Source organism: Thalassophryne amazonica, chromosome 5 (assembly GCF_902500255.1).
Source record: "Thalassophryne amazonica chromosome 5, fThaAma1.1, whole genome shotgun sequence".
Lineage (NCBI taxonomy): Eukaryota > Metazoa > Chordata > Actinopteri > Batrachoidiformes > Batrachoididae > Thalassophryne > Thalassophryne amazonica.
Window position 1 is genome coordinate 41,096,160 of NC_047107.1, and position 21,927 is coordinate 41,118,086.

At 42.6% G+C, this 21,927-nt stretch overlaps 1 protein-coding gene across 1 annotated transcript in view; it reads left to right on the forward strand.

Annotated features, from left to right (window-relative positions):
- The window catches only part of fam172a (family with sequence similarity 172 member A), a 538,430-nt gene that overhangs the window by 452,128 nt on the left and 64,375 nt on the right, over positions 1-21,927 (forward strand).

The window sequence follows — 21,927 nt, forward strand, 5'->3', positions numbered from 1 at the left end:
AAGAGTGCCCTTGAATGGCTTGACCAAACAAAAGTGTGTAATGATCAATACCCTGATTCCCCCACATACAAACAGTCACACACATACTGCCTCCTGCCAGATGACCGAGTGAAAAACTGGTGAACTTTGTTTCGTGCGTGCATGCGAGAGAGAGAGAGAGAGAGAGAGAGAGAGAGAGAGAGTCTTTTTGATGATTGCTCATGTGAGCGTAAAGTGCAAAGCTGCTCACTGTACCACCCTCCAAAGACCCACAGACTTAGAATTACCAAAGATATAGCCAGTATCCTGGAACTACCTTGTTATCCAAGCAACTAATTAATACTTTGCAGTAATATTCATTCAGCAACTGATGCTAAATTTTACATCTTTCTCCCACTGTAAACCACAACTTCTCTTCCACCGCACCCTTTTATTTAGGTGAAACTGTTTTTGCCCTGTTTGACAATAAGTAAGTGCCAATTAAAGGTGTAAAACTTTGTCACCATGAGAGGTTGTTGTTATGAGAGGGCCCTTGCCAGATCGGGGGCCTCTCATGGCACAGGTGTTTCCTCTTGGCTCTCAGGTCACTTTCAGTGTTAAGTGTCTGACAGCAGCTCCTTTGACCCTGACTGTCATGCAGCCTAGCCTGGGTGTGCAGGTGTTCTTGCTTTGTAAGTGTGTGTGTGTGTGTGTGTGTGTGTGTGCACCAACTGTTGTGAAAGTGTAATGACACGGACCCACAACAGGGGTCGTAAATGAACGGACAATAGATGAGCCAAAAATACAACACTTTACTGTTGTGAAGCGTGCACAACGAAATACAGACAAATACAGAATTTGGACAGAGTCAAATGTACTAAGGTGACGTGTGGGCAGGCTCGAGGATAGAAGACGTCCGTCCAGAGAAGAGCCGGATCCCACACGATTTCCACTGCCACCGAACCCAGAGAATACTGGAGCCGTCAAGTTCCGAGTCCCCAGGTGGCCACCGTCTCCAGCTGTCGGATCTGGTACTGCTGGCAGGAAGCAGAAACAGTTATGTGTGGGTGTGTGTACACCCAGCAAATACAAGTAGCGACAGTTCCTTAATGGTGGGTAAGACACCTCCACCTCCAAAACAGGAACACAATAACAAGCACAGCAGCACCTACTGAACACTGCTGAGAAAATACCTCCAAAGGCAAACAATATCTCGGCAGCGGGGTGGAGATGTATTCCAGCTTATATGGAGTGGCTGATGAGTTGATGATTGGTGACAGCTGTCAGGAGTTAATGAGTGACAGCTGTCACTCTCGGCTGTCCTGTGAGGCGGCAGCGCCCTCTCGTGCCTGAAGCCCGCACTCCAGGCAGGGCGCCCTCTGAATGGTGGGCCAGCAGTACCTCCTCTTCAGCGGCCCACACAACACCAACAGCTGTTTGGCCATGGCACTAGGCCACAGACAGGTTCAAGTTCCACCCAAGCAAACATCTTGTGCCAGTCGTTCATTAGACATGCATGTATTTTTGTGTCCTATTGTGCGTGTATGCCTTCATGTGTGACTGAATGCTTGTTTGTTTGTACATACCTGGTAAAGGCAAGTGTAACCAGTATGCTTATACTGTATGGCATCTGTATTCATCATTTACACTGAGGGCTTGTGTTACCCAGATTTGTCAAAGTCATCTTTTATGCCAGCAGTCAGCTTAGTCCTCACCTTGTGATTGCTCTCGGTAGCACTGGCATCAGGTTCTGACACTTTATGTCCTCACTCATCTCTGGCCACATGAGAACACCATGGACAACTGTGTCATCCTCAGCCAAGAGCGATATTTCGAGAGGTGAATTAGCCTTAACCCGAATCCCGATTCTTTGTGTTCCCGTATAACACCTCTCGCTTTCTCACAGACATGCCAGAAAGCATAGAGAAAATAACGGGCTCTCTCCTTCTCTTGCTTTATCTATCCCTTCTGCAAAGACAAATCACAGATGCACATTGAAAAGAACAGATACACATAATCACGCATGCGCACGTGCAGTGCACAAACACTCCCACCATCCTCCGACCCCCATATCGCACTGCTGATATGAACCTTTAGAAAAGAGAAAAGAAATCCTGTTGAATGAAATGAAATTGTGAGGTGGATTTAGAGGCCCCTGTGTTAATCTCCAAAGAAAACTGCAAACATAATAGCCATATAGTTGAATGTACAAGATACTTAATTAACCAGAGACCTTGTCCATTATGGCAGGTCAAGGGAACCTCGCACACATAGCATCTCAGGTTTTATAATAGGATCATTGCTATGCATTTCTACAAACTAAAGATCTTACTCAACCTTTATAACTGGGCGTATAACTCAATAACTCACTGGAATGCATACAGTGTTCTCCCTATATGTAAAAGTGGAATTGTATGAATGAAATGGCCAAGCTGTGTTTCCATCTGGAGCTCACATTTTTAATGAGCAGTTTCAAATATGAGGGTGATGTCCTGCATCTTGACAGCAAGATACGGAAAATTAGAGGATCGTGATGTGCCAAATGTTTACTGATGCTAAGGACATACTTCCTGTACTTCCACATAGAAAGAGAGGTCAACCAACAGATACATACACACATGTAGTACATACAGTATACATTTAATGTTCATGCTCAGCTTTATTTGTTCTACAACCCCAAATCCAATGAAGTTGGAACATTGTCTGAAATGTCAATAAAACAGAATACAATGATTTGCAAATCCTATTCAACCTATATTCAATTGAATACACCACAAAGCCAAGATATTTAATATTCAAACTGATAGATGTTTTTGTTTTTGTGCAAATATTTGCTCGTTTTGAAATGTTTGCCTGCAACACATTTCAAAAAAGCTGGAAAAAATGGCAACGAAAGACATTCCACAGGTGAACAGATTAATTGGAAACAGGTGAGTGTCATGATTGGGTATAAAAGGAGCATCCTCAAAAGGTTCAGCCCTTCACAAGTAAAGATGGGGCGAGGATCACCACTTTGTGAACAACTGTGTGGAAAAATAGTCCAACAGTTTAAGAACAATGTTTCTCAATGTTCAATTGTAAAGAATTTAGGGATTCCATCATCTACAGTCCATAACATAATTAGAAGATTCAGAGAATCTGGAGAACTTTCTACACGTAAGTGGCAAGGCCAAAAACCAACATTGAATGCTCGTGACCTTCGATCCCTCAGGTGGCACTGCATTAAGAACAGACATCATTGTGTAAAGGATCTTAACGCGTGGGCTCAGGAACACTTCAGAAAACCATTGTCAGTTAACACAGTTTGGTGCTACATCTACAAGTGCAAATTACGATGTCTGTCCATAAAGTATAGGTCCTTTTTATGTTTTTCAAAAAGTATATGGATTTCATTCATATGTTTTTACGTCAGACATGCTTGAACCCTCGTGCGCATGCGTGAGTTTTTCCACGCCTGTCGGTGACGTCCTTCACCTGTGAGCACTCCTTGTGGGAGGAGTCGTCCAGCCCCTCGTCGGAATTCCTTTGTCTGAGAAGTTGCTGAGAGACTGGCGCTTTGTTTGATCAAAATTTTTTCTAAACCTGTGAGACACATCGAAGTGGACATGGTTCGAAAAATTAAGCTGGTTTTCGGTAAAAATTTTAACAGCTGATGAGAGATTTTGAGGTGATACTGTCGCTTTAAGGACTTCCCACGGTGCGAGACGTCGCGCAACGCACTCAGGCGCCGTCGTCAGCCTGTTTCAAGCTGAAAACCTCCACATTTCAGGCTCTATTGATCCAGGACGTCGTGAGAGAACAGAGAAGTTTCAGAAGAAGTCGGTTTCAGCATTTTATCCGGATATTCCACTGTTAAAGGAGATTTTTTTAATGAAAGACGTGCGGACGGGTCCGCGCATTGGGACGCAGCCGGCGCGGTGCTACGGCACAGGAAAAACACCTCCGTGTTGATAACCATTTGTAAAATCCAGGCGGCTTTTGATGGCTTTCAGTGGAGTGAGTATATGAGAAATTGTTTAACAGCTGGACATGTTCCAACTTGTCCTTAAGGCTTCCAACAGAGGTGTTTTTCCTGTAGCAGCGCATCGCGGCGGCTGCGTCCCGACGCTGCAATCCGCCCGCACGTCTTTCATTAAAAAAATCTCCTTTAACAGTGGAATATCCGGATAAAATGCTGAAACCGACTTCTTCTGAAACTTCTCTGTTCTCTCACGACGTCCTGGATCAATAGAGCCTGAAATGTGGAGGTTTTCAGCTTCAAACAGGCTGACGACGGCGCCTGAGAGCGTTGCGCGATGTCTCGCACCATGGGAAGTCCTTAAAGCGACAGTATCACCTCAAAATCTCTCATCAGCTGTTAAAATCTTTACCGAAAACCAGCTTAATTTTTCGAACCATGTCCACTTCGATGTGTCTCACAGGTTTAGAAAAATTTTGATCAAACAAAGCGCCAGTCTCTCAGCAACTTCTCAGACAAAGGAATTCCGACGAGGGGCTGGACGACTCCTCCCACAAGGAGTGCTCACAGGTGAATGACGTCACCGACAGGCGTGGAAAAACTCACGCATGCGCACGAGGGTTCAAGCATGTCTGACGTAAAAACATATGAATGAAATCCATATAGTTTTTGAAAAAAATAAAAAGGACCTATACTTTATGGACAGCCCTTGTAAAACCCTACCATGCAAAGCGAAAGCCATACATCAACATCCAGAAATGCCGCCGCCTTCTCTGGGCCTGAACTAATTTGAAATGGACAGATGCTAAGTGTAAAAGTGTGCTGTGGTCTGATGAGTCCACATTTCAAATTGTTTTTGGAAAACATGGACATCTTGTCCTCCTGACAAAAAGAAAAAGACCATCCAGATTGGTACTAGCGCAAAATTCAAAAGCCAACATCTGTGATGGTATGGGGGTGTGTTAGTGCCCATGACATGGGCAACTTACATATCTGTGATGGCACCATCAATGCTGAAAGGTACATCCAGGTTTTGGAGCAACACATGCTGCCATCCAAGCAACATCTTTTTCAGGGACGTCCCTGTTTATTTCACCAAGACAATGCCAAGCCATGTTCTACACGTGTCATTACAGTGTGGCTTTGTAGTAAAAGAGTGCGGGTACTAGACTGGCCTGCCTGCAGTCCAGACCTGTTGCCCATTGAAAATGTGTGGCCCATTATGAGGCGCAAAATACGACAATGGAGACCTGGGACTGTTGAACAACTGAAGTCGTACATCAAACAAGAATGGGAAAGAATTCCACCTACAAAGCTTCAACAATTACTGTCCTCAGTTCCCAAACGTTTATTGAGTGTTGTTAGAAGGAAAGGTGATATAACACAGTGGTAAACGTACTACTGTCCCAGCTTTTTTGAAACATGTTGCAGGTATCCATTTCAAAATTCATTGGAATTGGGGTTGTATAGAGGCAGCGCTTGCTGCAGCTAAGAGAATAAATGGACCCTTTCTTCACGGTCTGTGGTGCATGATCTATATAGCAGTTGTCATGAACCCTGCTCTTGGAGATTACCGGCCCTGCATGTTTTCCATTTGTACCTACTGCAAACACAGTTGATTAGTCAAGTTTGTTGTCTAGTTCTTGACTGGATGAACACACCTGTCTTAGTTCATTAGCAGTGGGCAGACTAGGGAGACTTGGGAAAACTTGCAGAGCATGTTAATACCAAAACAACTCTGTGCCAAAATTTAGAGAAGTGTATTGGTGGTCTGTGGTTCTACAACACTGCACCTGACCACACCTCATTTTTAGACTAGCACATCAATGGGCACATAAATGAGTGCAACTCTTCTCGTTATTTACATGACATGGGTGCTGGATGTTAAAATTATGTCATCTGTGCACTGCCTTGCACTTGGTGGACGACAGGGCTCAGAGAGATATACAACACAAGAAATATTCCATTTAAAAACACACAATATCGAGTAAGATTAATTAATAATAATAAAAAAGACCTCACATCATAGTATGATTTAGGTCTAGTGTTAACCCATTATTAATCTTAACTATTTTTCTGATTAAAGCCCCTTTCACATTGGCGTATTCATAGAGCTGCTCATTGCAGTGTATCGTCTATGCTGATCATCAGAATCAGAATCAGCGGACCTGATCGGAGCAACCGGAGGTTTAAAAGTTTAACGAGTCACTGCGTTTCGTTCAGGGCAGCCTTTACCACAGCCAGACTCTGCAACATCTGTACACAAAGAAAGTGATCCACCAAGACAAAAATAAATAAATAAATAAATAATAATAATGTTAAATGACTGTTAAATGAGTAGAGAACAGAGCGCACTTCCACAGAGGCAGAAAATAGCACTGAACTGATTTAATAGCGGCATGGTACATGCGACTGTGTGCACACATTAAAAAGCGAACACACGCAGCTGCAAGTATGAAACGAACACTGAAAAAGGCTGAGTACGCGTGCATTTCGGGCGTATTTAAATGAAACACAACGCTGCAATGAGCAGCTCTATGAATACGCCAATGTGAAAGGGGCTTTTGCCTCTCCACTTTTGGCAAGAAGAAATAACATGCTAAAATGTAATATCTCTGAATAAATACATATTTACAGTAGACTTCCACATGCAATTTATATTCATCTGGAATTTAACAAGGTGGCACAGAGGCTTAAGGGTCGGCACTTATGCTTCACAGCAAGAAAGTTGTGGGATCGCTTCCCGCCCATGTGTGCGTGGGTTCCCTCCGGGTGCTCCGGCTTCCTCCCACATCCAAAACTTGCAGGTTAGGTGGATTGAAAACTTTATATTGACCGTTTGTGTGGCTGTATTAGTCTGTCTATATGTATTTGTGGCCCTGCAACAGACTGACGTCCTGTCCAGGGTGTACCCCGCCTCACGCTCTATGACTGCTGGAATAGGCTCCAGTCCTCCCATGACCCTTTATTGGAGTATGTGGGTATAGAAAATGGATGGAATTTAACCAGTCATCCTTGGAACATGTTCTTTTGAATGCTGAAGCCATACAGAGTTGCAAATTGATCAAGCGGCTAGTGTGCCATTCTGATTAACAAATTGCATTTTTTTTTTTATTTAACACATGTACACATAGCTCTGAAGACTAAATTACATGTTGCTAATTGTCTAATTCATTTAGTTTATTTGCAACAATGGAGCAACAGTTCAGGTGTAAAGTATTGCTTTAAGTGAAAGTAAGTATATGTGTTGTTGAGAGATTTTATTGTTGTTATTATTATGAATATACATGTATCCATATCTTCAGTGCACGTGTCTGTGCTAGTTTGTGTTTTTCCCATATTTACCCCTGTGCACAGTAGCACATGCTCATTATTATTTTCAGTAATGTGTGTCCACATGTGTGAACCAAAATAACTTTTTGCCTTTTTAACCAAATTTTTAGACCAAATTTTATGGAATGCACGTGCATCTAAAAACAAATTAGAATATCATGAAAAGTTCAGTGTTTTTTGTCTGTTCTGAAAATGTTAGGTGAAAATGTTATATATTCCGGACTCATGACATATACGGCTAATATGTTTCAAGCATTTTGTTTCATTTTAATTTTGATAATTATGGCCTACAGCTTTAAAAAAGGTATCTCTATGTATTTGAATGTTTCATTTCAAGTTTGAGTAACTCATGATTTATGGAGTATAAATACCATGAATATCTCAGTAGGGTTCAGTGCACATAACCACAATCATGGGGAAGACTGCTGACCAGTTATCCAGAAGACACTTATATTGACACTCTCTTTAATGAGGGTAAGCTACAGAAGATCATTGCTGAAAGGGCTGGCCATTTTCAGAGTGCTGTATCAAATCATATTCATGGAAAGTTGACTGGAAGGGGAAAGTGGTAGAAAAGATGCCTTGAGTTGATTGTAAAACAAGGCCAATTTGATAACTTAAAGGAGCTTCAGAAGGAGTTTATTGAAGTTGGAGTTAGTGCATCAAGTGCCACCACGAATAGATGTGTCCAGGAAATGGACTACAAATGTTGCATTCCATGGAACATGCATGTGCATGGAACAACTGCTGAAATGATCGCTTAGTATGTGTGTGTGTGTGTGTGTGTGTGTGTGTGTGTGTGTGTGTGTGTGTGTGTGTGTGTGTGTGTGTGTGTGTGTGTGTGTGTGTATGGCTGAATGAGGCGCTACGTGTGCACCGATGCCAGCGACTGGACACTGTTTGCTGCTAAAACTTTGCTGCATGCCAAACTTGGCTGTGTGCGCACATGCGTCCGTCTGTCAGCCAACTGACACCTCTTGCTGCTAAAGCCTGCTGGCAGTGGGTCAAGCTTTCTCATGCATACAAGATTCATCAGATGCAGCCTTTCCAGCAAACTTTAATTTCTTTTGGTGTTTTTTGCTCACTTCAGCAGCACAATGCAACTCTGTACCTGGCGATGTCTGGTTGGATTATCACATGGGATTTATTTTTGCCATGGTTGTTTGGCACACACAGCAGTCTGGTGAGAGGCCTTTCACCACAGGCTGTGGTTCCTGGATCCGCCCCGCACTGTGAAACACTCCTGGTTCCATGCCGGAGGTGAGATTCATGTTTAATAATGTTGTCGTGGCCTGGCAACACAGTTCCACATTCACACCTGCTACAGAGTTTAGATGGTGATCACAGGGCTATGAAAACTCTGCGGATCCGAGGAATTCCACGGATTTCATCATGGGGAGGAGTGGGGGGGTGTTAGTGTTATACTCTGTAATTGTCATCATCATCACTGACTTTTTAAAATGCCTTTCGCAACGCGTTTCTTTTTTGTGACATCGTGCAAGTTTAGTCCGTGGACACTGATCTGTGTGTTACAGATACAAATCTGTGTCTTCCGATACACGGAACTTCGCGGAGGAAAAATGTCACTCAAAGCGTAGCTGTTATGACAGTTGTCATAAAGCGGGACTGGTTGGTTGCTGTGGCGACGCTGTGTGGCTCATGTAAGACGCTTAAGCTATATGTAGCATGTGGACATCGCAAACTTTTAGAGCTTTCAAGTTTTTAAAAGAAGAATTGTGCAGCCTGTCTGTGTCACCGACTGACGTCGGACAGAGAGAAGATGGTGAGAAAGACGGTTTGAAAGAGTTTGACAAGGACGAGAATCCATGGAATTGTCACTGGCTTCATGAAAACACCTGAAAGATAAACGGGAAAAGTGAACTGTGATATCAGGAAACACGGTAAGAATTTTTCTTTCCCTGGAAAATAAACTTTGTGCTGTTCAAACTGGATTTTAGACTAGATGATGTGACTTTTTTTATTATTATTAATCAAGGCTTTCTTTTATTGGAGAAAAGACATTGTGGCTTTGAATGGATTTACATGAATTTACACAAGAATGTAAATTAGTTTTTATTAATGTAGACTTTTTTCATGGGAAAAGAAGACACTGGATTTACAGGAATTTACACAAGAATGTGTGACTTTATACTATAAGGTGTGTTATTGATATTTTACCCTTTATATTCTACAAGCTTTAGCTGTGGTTTTTGAAATGCTGTAACAGTCTTTTCAGTCTTCTTGAATTTCATGTAGTTTAACTGTTCTGAATTAATGTATAATTTGGTTTACAATTAAAAGGAAAATCATTCCAGGTCCAGCTTCCATGTCATATTCTGTTATTTCAACATGATCATTGACGGTTCAAATGAAAAATTGAGTCTCGGATCATTTTAATATGCACTTCTTTTGAGATTTTTTTTTTCTCCCAGTAGATGCTGAAAATGTATCATTAGATACAAAATTAATTTGTTTTGTGGGGCCCCACGGGCCCTAAACCCCGACTCGACCCCCTGCAAATTTTCCTCGGATTTCACAATTTTTCATTTCACAGCCCTGTGATCAAGTAATAATATCTACATATTAATAGCGGTGAGATCCTTTCAACTCTGGTGACATTGCCTTTGAACTTGGAATACCTCGAAAGGTTAAACTCGATGTCATAACTGTTTTATTAAAACAGTTTGGATCCATTATGGATCAAACATAGTTTAAGGAAGTGGTTCAATTCTGAATAGAATGTTGCATGATTCTGTCAAACGTGCAGTAAGGCGCGGGTGTTGTACTCTCTGAGTGTTCTTGTTATCACTGTGAACCACACAGGAAACAGTGGCCAGCTCAGGATCACAATGTGCCCCTACAGGAACACTGAAGCAGGACATCCCCAAATGTTTCCAAGAGTCAAGTAACCCGATTAAGGAAGTAAAAGTGCCAGATATGATAAAGCAGTCAAACAGGATTCGAAATAAGAGCAAGAACAAGTTGTAGAGTGACTAAGAGAGAGAAGATAGAGAGAGGATTCCTCTGAATGGATAGACTGTAACATCACACTTCTTGGGTCCCTTATGGGACCATCGCAGACGTAGCATGCTCCCCGCTGCATGCAGGAAGAGAAAGCTTTGCCAGCACGGAGAAAACACGAGAGAAGAGAGAGCAGAGAAAAATGCAGTTCCCCCATGAGACCAAGTGGAAATTTTCTGCTAGTGCAAACACTATGTAGGCAGCTAACTGAGAAAGAAGAAGGGAGGAGATGGCAGAGAATAAGTAAAAAGAAGGATGCTGAATGAGGGCTGAAGGGAGTGATACGATGTACAGATTAAACTGTGGGGAAAAAGAGATAACAGGTTAGGATGAAGAATGGGGAGTAACCCTTTGTGGGAATCGGATGAATTGATCTCTAATATTACCTTGTAATAGATAAACCTGAGTTCATAATTGGAATCAGTGAGAATATTTCTTTTTAAAAGTACATGAGGCATGAAAGCACAGTTTTAGCACATATGACAGAAAGAATTTTTTTAATGTTGTGTTACTGAGCTTCTTTTGTTCTCACTTCTGTACCTCTTTTTCAAATCTTAAGGCCCAACTTGATACATCATTGCTCAGTGCCCACTCGGATTAATGTTAATGAATATTCGCACTCACCTTACACTCATCATTCCCGCAATGCACCAGTTCAGGTCTTCAATGGTGAAAGTTCTGACCCTGGAGGCCATCACTCATCTGGTTATCATGGTGAACACTATGGAAAGCCATTAGGACTTTATTATAGCATGTAACCCTTGACAACCACTTTGTATTAGCATGCCAAAGATTACCCAGAATGTCCTCACTCATGATGTTCAATGATAAACACTCTGTGTATGCGCGTGTGTGTGGGATGAAAAATGCTATTAAACCATTGTATCCTAAGTGGTGTATTAGTGCGGCTCAGTCAGCTCCACGAGGTCATCGGAGAGGCTGTGATCAGAGGTCAGACTCTGCCACTGTGAAATGGGACATTACTGCTCACCGGCACAGCAATAAATACAGAAAGAAACTTTAACTGCTATAAAATATGAGGCAGCCCTCTGCTTTTGCGGCACATTTGGCGTGCACACCAACATTCATGTATGCTAAAATGCAGTTTTGCTGAGGGGAGGGAAGAGGATGGGTTTAGGAAGGGGTTTAATATGCTGCTTTAGCTCTCGAGGGCAGTGCAGTTGAATGTCAGTGCATGTGGTGTGTGGAATCAGACCAGCCAACATTACAGAGGGGCGGGGGTGGGGTGTGGGGGGGGGGGGGGGCAGCTATAAAAATGAAATCATATCACTTAGCTATTGAGTGCAGATAAAGCTGTGTTTGAACTGGTAGACATACATTATACATTGTAAACAGAGTGTTGGGAGACTATGGTTCCTTTAAAATATGACAGATGGTAGTTCTCTTCCTTCTGCTCTTCATTCCTCCACACTTCTCTTTCTGGCGCTTTCACTCTTCCCTTTTGGTTCCTGTCAGTCCCTGCAGTCACATTGATTTCTTTACCTCATCCACCTGTACAACAACCACATGCACTCAGTCACAGCATTTGACAGCATCGCTCATTAGATTGCATACTTCTGCCAACAGCCAGAGCGCTCCATCTCTCAACGCTGAGGAAAGTGATAACTAACTCTTGGATCCGCCTGTGGATCATCGATAAAATTTTGCGGCTTCTTCCTTTTATAACAATCATTATTTCCTCTCTCCATCCATCCATTTTCTATACCCGCTTACTCCAATTATGGGTCATGGGAAGCTGCAGCCTATCCCAACAGTCATGGGGTGTGAGGCGGGGTACACCCTGGACAGGATGCCGGTCTGTCACAGGGCTTATTTCCTTTAGGGTTCAGAAAAATCCTGTCATCAGTCCAATCCAGGCAACAGTCTCCTCAGTGCCAGTTTAAGGTCTTGTCCAAATGGATGCACCACTTTCCCAATGTGATCTTCTTCTTTGTCATTTTAGTGTCTCGTATACATGGCACCGTGTCAAGACTTATCTGCCTCCAAAACGAAAAGACCAGAAAGGCTGTAGTACATATGCTAGGCCTGTATGTGACACTGTAGCACTTCTACAGAAAACAGAGAAGAAGACGTATGTAAGACCTGGCCAGTGTAAGAGGTAATCATTGTAGCAGCAGAAGCTAAATTGTAGAATAGAATAGAGCCTTTATTGTCATTGTACATATATCCATACATACAACAAAATTTGTCCTCTGCATTTAACTCATCCTAATTACAGTTAGACACAATCCAACCACTCGGAGCAGTGGGACACCACAGTCCGGCGCCCGGGGACCAACTCCAGATGCACAGACATTGCCTTGGTCAGGGGCAGAGAAAAGAGCTGACCCTAAATAAGCATGTTTTTCATTGTCAGAGGAAACTGGAGTGTCTGAAGGAAACCCACAGAGACACGGGGAGAATGCAAACGCCACAGAGAAAGGGCAGGAAGAGATCCCATGACCTTTTTGCTCTGAGGCACCAGTGCTAACCACTAAGCTACCATGCACTACACTACAAGTGGCACACCAATAATATCACAATATAATAACATAATAAAATATATCTTTATTCAGGATAGTCCACATAAATACAGTGGTGCAGTATAACATCTACAGACCCTATATTTATTTTCAGTAACAGCTTTATGTGACCATTCATACAGTTCTGACTTACACTGTTTCAAATATTAAAAACATTCACACACTGAGTAAATAGAAAGTCTTAATCTTTCCTGTTGCATCTTTTCAACCGGATTCATCATCACAGCTTCACAAATACCGTTATCCACGTAAGATGCCTTTGTTTTGGAAGATGACAACCTGGAAATACTTTAATTCCTTATTGTGGAAATTACTTGTGAATAAACGCAGCATTTTTAAAGAAGTCCCCCTGTGGTTTGTCTGCTCCAGGTGTGTTTCTCAGCCTGGACCAGAGGACGCTAGTGCTTTGTCCCACCATCAAGAAAAAAAACCAAACTTATTTTAAAAGCTGAACGCCCTTTATGCAATTATTTTATTTGTGTCACAGTGCTCCATTTATCCACAATCAGCATTCACCACAGTCATCCTTTGTCTCTACTGCATTCTGCTCACAATGAAAATAAATCCCATTAAGGTATACCAAGACAAAAAATAAATAAATAAATTACTGTGTTAACAGCAACAACAACATCATTCATTATGAGTGGGTGTGGTTCCAGAGGTGAGGCTATGGTATCGTCAGTTCAAAAAAGCTCTGTATTGCTTATCCACACAAAGCTGTGAAGGCGACGTTTTCAGATTTATCCACTCTGGGCTAGTTTTCTAACCCTAACTCCGGAGTTTCTGTGTAGGCTCTCAGTTGTCCAGGTGGTTTCCATAGTAGAGAAGCTTGACTCTTTGACTGGACTGGGTTGCTTGACGTGAGGACGTTTTGCTTCAAATCACAGAAGCTTCCTCAGCTAAAATTCTTGCTCTGGTAGGCTGACTTCTGTTTTTACTCTTGTAGAGAAGAATAAACAGAAGCTGGAGTTTTAAACCTAACCAGACCCCTCCTACCGAGAGGCAGACTGCTATAGGCTAGTGACTAAACAATAGCTCTAATTAGCAACTATTGTGCTCTAGTTAGCACCCTCCTAATGACAGGGCAGCTGTCCCTCCTAATGATGGGACGGACGCCTCTCCTGATGGCTCCCTTGACGCCTCTCCTGATGACATGAATGACTCATTACCATGAACAAAAGACTGAAACTGCTTTGACCTGAGTACCCCATTGTAACAGGGACAACGCGTGTCTCAGACCCCTCCCCGGTTAAGGCTGGGTTTCAACTGTTTCACATAGAATGCCTCCTTGACCCCTCTCTCAAACCATTTCTTCTCTCTGGCTAAGATTTTAACTTCCTTGTCCTCAAACGTGTGGTTAGTGTCTTTAAGGTGGAGATGAACTGCAGACTGAGGTCCACTGGTGCCCTCTCTGCGGTGCTGGTATAGCCTTTTGTGTAAAGGTTGCTTAGTCCTCACCTATGTAGTGTTCGTTACAGTTTTCCTGACATCTGATAGAATACACTACATTGCTCTGTTTATAACTAAGGATCCTGTCCTTAGGGTGAACTAATTTCTGTCTCAAGGTGTTAACCAGTTTAAAGTAAACTGGGATTTTGTGCTGTCTGAAGATCCTCTGTAGTTTTTCCCCTACTCCTGCTAAATAAGGGAGAGACACACCTCTTCTTCTTGTCTCCATCTCCTGTCTATCTGGTCTCTTTGTTCTCTGGGACTTCTGCACTTTGTCCAGGGAACATCGTGGGTACCCACATACTGTGAGGGCTTTCCGGACAAGTTGTTGTTCTTTAGCCCTTCCCTCTGCAGTTGTGGGCACTTGTAGGGCTCTGTGTTTAAGAGTCCTGATCACCCCGAGCTTGTGTTCAAGGGGGTGGTTTGAGCCAAAGAGCAGATATTGGTCAGTGTGAGTGGGTTTTCTGTAAACCCCTGTCTGGAGCTGCCTGTTCTCTCCAATTGTAACATCACTGACCAAGAAGGCTAAATGGTTGTTTCTGGCATCCTCACATGTGAACTTGATATTGGAGTCCATCGAGTTGATGTGTTCTGTAAAGTCCTCAACCTCCTGTTGCCTGATTTTAACCCATGTGTCATCAACATATCTGAACCAGTGACTGGGAGGGATGCGCATGAAAGACATCAAGGCTGTCTTCTCCACTCGCTCCATGTACAGATTGGCCACAATGGGGGATACCGGAGACCCCATCGCATAACCATGGATCTGCCTGTAGTAATTCCCCCTAAACAGGAAATACGTGGTGTTGAGACAGATCTGTAAGAGTTGGCAGATGTGGTCTGGTGTGAGTTTGGTCCTTTCAAGTAGAGACACAACCTCCAGCAGTCTCTGCCTCACAGCTGAGACGGCCTCAGCGGTGGGGATGCAGGTGAACAACAATGTCACATCAAATGACATCATAGTTTCATCTGCCTCCAGCTGCAGGTCCTTGATCTTGTTCACAAAATCTTGTGTGTTCTCCACATGGTGGTCTGAGTTACCCACTAGAGGAGCCAAAATCCACTTGAGGTGCTTGGCCAATTGTACGTGATGGAATCTGTGCTACATACATAGGCCTGAGTGGCACGTCCTGTTTGTGGATTTTGCGCAGTCCATAGATGCATGGAGTGGCATCCCCAGAGTACAGTCTGTAGTATGCCTGCCTGTCGATGAGTCCCCTCTTTCTCCAGGTTTTGGAGGTAGCTAAAGATTTTCTTCTTATAGCCGCTCGTGGGGTCTCTCTTCAGACGTTGTATGTATTGGAGTCACTGAGCAAGTTGTTGATCTTGGCCTCGTAGTCCGATGTGTTCAGGACCACTGTGCATCTGTCCTTTTTCCGCTGGCAGGATGATGATGCTTTGTTCCTTCTGCATCATCTCCACCTTAAAGACACTAACCACATGTTTGAGGACAAGGAAGTTAAAATCTTAGCCAGAGAGAAGAAATGGTTTGAGAGAGGGGTCAAGGAGGCATTCTATGTGAAACAGTTGAAACCCAGCCTTAACCGGGGAGGGGTCTGAGACACGCTTTGTCCCCTGTTTACAATGGGGTACTCAGGTCAAAGCAGTTTCAGTCTTTTGTTCATGGTAATGAGTCATTCACGTCATCAGGAGAGTCGTCAAGGGAGCCATCAGGAGAGGCATCCGTCCCATCATTAGGAGGAACAGCTGCCCTGTCATTAGGAGGGTGCGAACTAGAGCACAATAGTTGCTAATTAGAGCTATGGTTTAGTCACTAGCCTATAGCAGTCTGCCTCTCGGTAGGAGGGCTCTGGTTACGTTTAAAAACTCCAGCTTTTGTGGCTTCTGTTTATTCTTCTCTACAAGAGTCAAGACAGAAGTCAGCCTACCAGAGCAAGAAATTTTAGCTGAGAAGCGTCTGCGATTTGAAGCAAAATGTCCTCGCGCCAAGCAAACCCAGTCCAGTTGAAATTCAAGCTTCTCTACTATCCTAACTCCGGAGATGCTGTTTCCAGGTGGACAAAACAACAATACAATGCAAAACACAATGCGGATATGCCTAAATCTACGAGGTCTGTCCAAAAAGTATCGTACCTTTTTATTTTTTGCAAAAACCATATGGATTTGAATCACGTGTGATTGCAACAGCCAAGCTTGAACCTTCGTGCGCATGCGTGAGTTGTTTCACGCCTGTCGGTTGCGTCATTCGCCTGTGAGCAGGCTTTGAGTGAGCAGTGGTCCCACCCCCTCGTCGGATTTTTATTGCGAATAAATGTCTGAACGATTTGGAGCTTTGCTGCATCAAATTTTTCCAGAAACTGTGAGAGACCTCCAGGTGGACACCATTTGGAAAATGTAGATGGCTTTCAGCGACGATTTTATGGGATTACACAGATTAAGGAGTGTTTCCAGCCGGTTTAAAGACCGCCCACAGCGTCTGAGAGCACGGCGCGCTCCGAGCGCCGATCGACAGGCTCAAACACCCACTCAAACAACCAGATCATTTCCAACGTGAAGGCTTTGTTGATCCGGGACGTCGTCTAACTTTCACAAAAAAGGCAGAAGGCGTGGACATCAGCACTTTTTCGGCACATTCTACTGTTACAGGAGTTTTTTTCATGGAAAGAGAAGCGGAGGATTGCGCCACCATGCCGCTCATCGCGCGGGACAAAACCACCTCCGTGTTGGTCCAGCTGGAGGTCCTCTCACAGTTTCTGGAAAAATTTGATGCAGCAAAGCTCAAATCGTTCAGACATTTATTCGCATAAAACTCAGACGAGAGGGGTGGACCACATGCTCACACAAAGCCTGCTCACAGGCGAATGATGCAACCGACAGGCGTGAAAAAACTCAGCGCATTCGCACGAAGGTTCAAGCTTGGCTGATGCAGTCATACGTGATTCAAATCCATATGGGTTTTGCAAAAAATAAAAAGGTCCGATACTTTTTGAACAGACCTCGTATTTCTGTGTGAACGCTCCCTAAATTGTGTTGTGTTTTAAGTTTGTCATTTTCTGGGAATTGTTCTGGTGTTTCTTCAAATATTATAATTTACAGATGGGTAATGTTTGCAGTCAGCCATATTTGTTCTCTCTTTCTGAACTCACTGTGTTGTAGAGAAGTTATGAGTGGAGAAATTAAAGAACTTTATAGTGATCTGATCAGTTCTAGCCTGCATAGTGCAAGTCCATCGGCATTCTTTAATTTGTTTGTTTGCTTGTTTAAAGGTGCCTCGGCCCCTCCTGACAACTGTGAGGTTATTGATCAGTTTATTCTATTTGCTGTTGACTGCTCGGCACCCGTCTCTCTGCTCACAAGTCAGTAGTGGAGGATTGAGAGGGTGGAGCACGTCCCCTGACCTCCTCTCCCTCAATCTCTGTCGCATCCAGCCACCTTACACATGTACTCACGTGCATAAACACACACAAAAATGAACAACTCTCTGTCTGCCCAGTGTCTTCACACCTGTGATCCATGCTACAGTTTTGATTATCCTGAAGTGATGCAAGGTCAGGGCAGGACTTTGTGTGTTTGGTGTTACCTGATGCTACGAGATAAAGGTATTGAGTTTGGGTGGAGTGGATGCTCTGTGTGTTTTGTGTGTCTGTATGTATTTGTCAGAATGCAGCTGAGATTGTGCCTCCTCCACCGACTATACTATTTGTTAGTTTGTAGAAGTCTATCAAAGGAAGAATATTTTGTTGAGGCATGATGTGGCATCTGAGGTGTATTTAGGAAAGGTTGTTTAATAATTTTCAATATATCTCTTCAGTATATTGTTTGTTTCACAATATGGCCTGAAATTAAATTTGGTCCTCACATTATAAAGTCTTGGAAATAAGCCTATTTTCCACTGTTTGTGAAAGATATCAACATGTTCTCATGGTGGATTTGTATGGTATGATATGAAATGTTAAGTGCTAATTCTTACAAAGTCCCATAACAATGTGCAATGCGCATTTCACATAAAAACTTTCAGGAATGCTCATTTGGCTTTGGTTAAGGTTAGGGTTACAACAACCATAGTAATAAGGAAAAGACAACCTATCACTTTCCATTTTTGCTCAGTGAATATACCTATTTGTTGATGGTGACATCATCACTGCTTCCTGGTGGAAAATACGTGATGAAATTTGCACAACAATACGTACGAATATGTTTGAATTATGTTCACCATTTTTTGTACATGAATTATCTATGAATTTTTCCATGAGAATCGGCTGAATATATGTTCAAGTATATATTTGATCTCATTACACCTGTTTGGCTTCCCTTCACTGGCTTCCCTGTTAGTTTAAGAGCCAATTTAGGTTTGCTGCTGTCATATAAGGCTCTAAATGACTTTGCACCTATCTATCTTGTTGAATTGGTTAAACCTTATGTGCTTTCTTAATGTCCTGCAATCACAGGATGCAAGTTTGGTCTGTGTTCCCAGGGTTAAAATGAAGCCAGCAAATTTTAGAGCGTTTGGTTACTGTGCTTCTATGCTATTAAACAGTTTGTCTTTTGACATTAGAAAGAAAGTCTACTTCTTTTAAAGCAAATCTAGAAACTTATTTTAATCCTTGGTTTTATTGGTAGTTTGAACTACATGCTTGTATTCGATACTTTCTAAATTTTTCTGCTTTAAATGTGATATATATATATATATATATATATATATATATGCAGCACAGTAGCTTAGTGGTTAGCACTGATGCCTCATAGAGAGAAGGTCATGGGTTCGATTCCCACCTGTAGCCTTTCTATGTGGAGTTTGCGTGTTCTCCCCGTGTTTGCGTGGGTTCTCTCCGGGTGCTCCGGTTTCCTCCCACATCCAAAGACATGCAGCTTAGGTGGATGGGAAACTTTAAATTGTCCATAGGTGTGCGTGCGGGTGTGAATGTGGTTGTTTGTGTAAATGTGGCCCTGCGACAGATTGGCGTCCTGTCCAGGGTGTACCCCGCCTTGCGCTCTATGACTGCTGGGATAGGCTCCAGCCCCTGTGACCCTTCATTGGACTAAGCAGTTGAACATGAGTGAGTGAGATATATATATGTGTGTGTGTGTGTGTGTGTGTGTGTGTGTGTGTGTGTGTGTGTGTGTGTGTGTGTGTGTGTGTGTGTGTGTGTGTGTGTGTGTATAAAATCACGTGTGTTTGTCCATATTTGCACTGCAAGTCAGACATTTTTGCTGGATGACCCTCAGTGAAATGAGTGAGGACACTCTGTTTTTAAAGATTTGTTTCATATTTATTCCTTTATTGTCAGTGTGAATGCAGCCTTCAATGTTAATAGGTTTTGAGTCTTGTCAAAATTTTGTTAAAGTTAATTCCTTTCAAATTTACAAATTTATTTGGCTCCAGGTTTTGCTCTGTGACAACTTAAAGATTGTTGTCTTTCATTTATCAACACCAGTGTGTACTTTTATGGTTATCCCCAGAGAGGAAAGTTTGACTCTGTACATTTCTTCTATTTTGAGCTCATAAAGGAGTGTAACAGTGTAGTTACTTTCTCTGCTCATCAGCATTGGTACGTTTCATAAGTTAGATCATTTCAGAAGACCAGACTTAGGGCTACAACCCCTTGTCTCTCCACAGAGTGAGCAGAGATAATTATTCTCTTTCTGACTCACACATTTTGATGAAAAATGCATACAGCTGGGACTTGAATCAGCTTATCAAAAGGTTAACTCTTCCCCACAGTTGTGTATTTCTACAGAGGGGAGCATTTCCGACAACAGTGGCAGCAGCAAAGCACTTTTTGTTTGCCCACTGTTTTGTTTGGGTGATTTCAGCATTGTTGCGGCCTGCCGCTCCCCCAAAGCTTTGTTTTCCCGAACTTAACTTTCAATCAACAGACGAGCCAGCTGTTGTTTGTGTCGTGTTTTGTGCATCATTTCTTAAGTAGCCAGCTGAGTACAGATTCCCAGCAAAAACATTCTGTAGGTGCACACAGTGTAAAGTCATTTGACATTGTATGCTTTGAGTTTTTATACATGTTCAATGTTGCTTGCAAACCAGTAGGTATTAAATCATTTTGTTTTAATAATTGGTTTTATAGCTAATCTCTGGCAAATGTATTGCAATTGCAAATATAGAATGTGATACATTCAGCATGCACATCATTGTTCTTGGTAGCTCTTGAGATCATCTCATTGAGATTCTTCAAAAAGGTTTCCATTTTTGCTCTCACGTGTACTGTATCACTGTATTCCCAAATACGTGACTGTCACTCAGTCACGTGCACACACAGGCGAACACCGAGTTAACACTTGCACACTTGAGGCCTTATGTGGAAGAAACACAGCCTGGGAAAGCGATAGCAAGAGAAAAGAAGCTCTGGAGAGTGAGTTATCTCTTTAGATGTCATTGAAGGGGCGCCTCTTTCCTCTCCTTCTACTTCTCTCTATCATTTCCCTCTTTATTTCCCTCCCTCCATCCCCTTCGCTCTTGTTTGTACTTGCTTGCTCAATCATGCTCGCCTCCAGTGTTATTCAAACAGTCCAAGGACAAATAGAGATATGGTGGAAGCAATGGACTGTCCGTCAGTGTGAGAGAGAGAGGTTGTCGTTGAGTGTTGTCAGTTGATCTTGTGTGGGTTTTTTTTTTTTTTTAACATTTTCATGGTTTCTTTCTACTGTATTTAACCACTGATGCTGCAGAACACAGAGGCACAAACAAGAATCTTTGTAGATATGATTTCATAGTTATTTACAGCGCTGTGATGGCTTGCTATTGTCAGTGTGAAACTCTTATGTACTCGTATAGCGACTGTGGCATTGTCTGCTTTCATTGCTTTACAAGAGTTTGAAAGGGTGGAAGTAGGTGCAAAAAAAGATTGATTTAACTGATGAAAAAGTTAAAATCAACCCATTCACCAGTTCATAGTGCCTTTAAGTGTAATACAATGTAGTCATATCGATTACTTTAAAATTGATTTTTGGCTTTGCAACACCACAGTCGTGGGGGCATTTAGACAAATTTCACAGTCAGCTCGAAAGTGGTCATCTACTCACTATTTTCGTGCTGACAGCGTGAATGGCACCACATTTTCTAAGTGTCCAGCGAGCGGTGTTGGATGTTTGTGTGTGTCACCTGGAATTTGGCCGACACCTGAGAGAGGGATCGAATGGGCTCTCACAGGGCACTCTCTGTCTTTCGGGCACTGGTGTGCGTGACATATGTACAAAGTGTTAGAGGTGGTGCCGATTTTTCACAAATGGTATGCAATTCCTCCTTCGTGCGCCACTCCGCTTCAATTGTGTTATGTGTGAAGGGGCCTTCAATTTTATCACAGAAAACAAGTTTTGTCACATTATGATTTGTTGTTCCAGCCACCTGTTTAGGAACAGCCCAAATTAATCAGTTCAGCAATTTTGCATGTGTAATTTAACTGTGCATGTGAAGAGCAAACCTCATTATCTCAGTAGAAAATTCATAATCTAGGCTGTAGACATTGGGTAGACATTTAACTCTCTGTGCTTGTGACTCACTTTAGGTTTTGGGGATTTTTTTATGTTTTCTTCATTCACCTTTATGACATTAGCAGTGGCACTGGCATTTTACCATACTTTCCAGACAGTAAATTGCATCAGAGGATCTGTCCAAAAATGTATCATGAAGAGGAAAATTAAACTTACAAAAGAAGGACTGATCTATAAGTCACATTTAGTTTTGAAACATGG